This window comes from Palaemon carinicauda, chromosome 10 (assembly GCF_036898095.1).
Source record: "Palaemon carinicauda isolate YSFRI2023 chromosome 10, ASM3689809v2, whole genome shotgun sequence".
Taxonomy (NCBI): Eukaryota; Metazoa; Arthropoda; class Malacostraca; order Decapoda; family Palaemonidae; genus Palaemon; species Palaemon carinicauda.
This window is the reverse complement of record NC_090734.1, coordinates 14,315,182-14,317,681: the sequence shown is the minus strand read 5'-3', so window position 1 is coordinate 14,317,681 and position 2,500 is coordinate 14,315,182.

The window sequence follows — 2,500 nt, the reverse complement described above, 5'->3', positions numbered from 1 at the left end:
GGATCACAAGGAAAGGTCCCGTGTAAGGGGGCGTTAACGGTGGCTTGCTGGTGTCGTTGCGCAGGAAGACGTGCGTTGCAGAGTGCAAGTCCGTTGGTATGTGATGGTTCGCTGGGGGCTTGTAAGTCTGGCGGCACGGAATAAATATTCCCACGACGTGACGTATGCGCTGGAGATCGTCGGAGGAGGTTGTAGAAGGAAAAAACTAGGCAGGGACGACCAACAGGTCGCCATGCACCATTTCGGCTGCCGAGACGTCGAGGGCGTCTTTAGGAGTGGTCCTTAGTCCAAGGAGGACCCAGGGAAACTGAGTAAACCAGTTGCAATCCTTGCAGCGGGACATCAAAGCTGCTTTGAGGGTGCGATGAAAACGTTCAACCATTCCATTGGCAGCGGGGTTGTAGGCCGTTGTATGATGCAGGGTGATGCCCAGGAGATTCGCTAATGACGTCCATAATTGAGAGGTGAAAGTGGTTCCCCTGTCAGAAGTGTTATGCTCAGGGATATCGAATCTTGAAATCCATCCAGAGAGTAAGGCATATGTACATGAGGCGGACGTTGCAGTTTCCATGGGAATGGCTTCAGGCCAACGAGTGGAGCGGTCGATGACGGTAAACAGGTAACGATGTCCTTGTGATGTGGGTAGGGGGCCTATAACGTCGACGTGAATGTGTGCGAAACGACGCTGAGGTTGAGGAAAGGTGTCCACTCCTGAATCCGTGTGTCGATGTACTTTGGAATTTTGGCAAGAAGTACAGGCACGGACCCAATCCTTAGCATCCTTAGAAATGCCGTGCCAAATGAACTTTGCCTTCAGCAGCTGTGCAGTAGAACGGCACGAGGGATGTGAAAGGCCGTGGATGAAATCAAACACCTGTCGGCGCATGGGAGCAGGAATCCAAGGTCGCGGTCTACCAGTACTGACGTCACAGAGGAGGGTGGTGTTGGAGGTTTCGAGGGGAAAATCCTCCCAACGGAGGGACGTGCAGGATGTCCTACAAGCTTGATACTCTGGATCCTATCGTTGGTCTTCAGCCAGGGCGTTGTAATCCAATCCCAGTTGAACGGCAGCTAACGTGTTTCTTGACAGGGCATCGGCAACGGGATTCATTTTCCCAGGGACGTATTGGAGGGTGCAATTGTATTCAGCCACGTCGGAGAGATGTTGGCGTTGATGGGCGGACCAGGCGTCAGACTGTCAAGTGAAGGCGTGCACCAGAGGCATGTGGTCTGTGCGAATGACGAAGGGCGTACCTTCTAAGAAATGGCGAAAGTGACGGACAGCCAAGTGCACCGCCAGCAATTCTCGATCGAAGGTAGAATAACCCGATTCTGCCTTGGACAGTTTTCTGCTGAAGAAGGCCAATGGGCGGGGCGAGCCTTTGACCACCTGCTCTAGTACTGCACCAATAGCGACGTCGCTGGCATCGGTGGAGAGAAGGAGAGGGGCGTGTGGGATAGGAAAAGTTAGAGCCGCAGCAGTTGATAGGGCCTTCTTTGCATTACAGAAGGCTGCTTCTTGAAGGGGACCCCACTTCAGGTCCTTTGGCTTGCCCTTGAGGGAGGCGTACAGGGGAGCAAGAGTGGCGGCAATGGCTGGCAGAAAACGGTGATAATAGTTGATCATGCCCAAGAATTCCTGCAGAGCTTTGACGGTCGAGGGCGTGGGGAAATTCTGAACGGCTGCTACCTTCTCAGGGAGGGGATGGACTCCTTCAGGATTGATACGGTGCCCTAAGAACGACGCTTCATTGGTGCCAAAGGTACACTTGTCGTACCGGACTACAAGGCCGTTTTGTTGCAGGCGGTCGAGCACGATGCGCAGGTGACGGAGGTGTTCCTCTTTTGAGGAGGAGAACACAAGTATGTCGTCCACATAACATACACAGAAAGGGAGGTCCCTTAAGATGCCATCCATGAGACGTTGAAACGTTGCCCCAGCATTACGAAGGCCAAAACAGGAGTAATTGAAGGTGTATGTGCCAAACAGAGTGGTGATGGCGGTCTTGGGGATGTCTTCTGGGTTCATAGGCACCTGATAATACCCCTTCAGGAGGTCGAGCGTAGAGAAAACCTTTGCTTTGTGCAGGTAGGAGGTTACATCGGCAATGTTTGGGAGGGGGTAGTGATCCAGTTCTGTTTGCATGTTCAGGCGCCTGTAATCCCCGCACGGACGGAGGGAGCCGTCTTTCTTCAGAACGATGTGTAAGGGTGACGACCATGGGCTGGAGGCCTTTTGGCAAAGGCCCATTTTCTCCATTTCGGCGAACGTCTGTTTGGCGGCTGCCAATCGTTCTGGTGGCAGACGTCAGAATTTTGCGAAGACTGGGGGTCCCGTCGACTTGATATGGTGATAAATACCGTGCTTGGCAGGAACCGTGGGCGTTTGGCGAAGTTCTGGACGAAAAACTTCCGGGTACGACGTGAGGAGGTGGGCGTAGGCATCCGTGGGTGCGCTGATGTGGAGAGCGAGGTTAGAGGGGGCGGGTTGAAGAGGTGT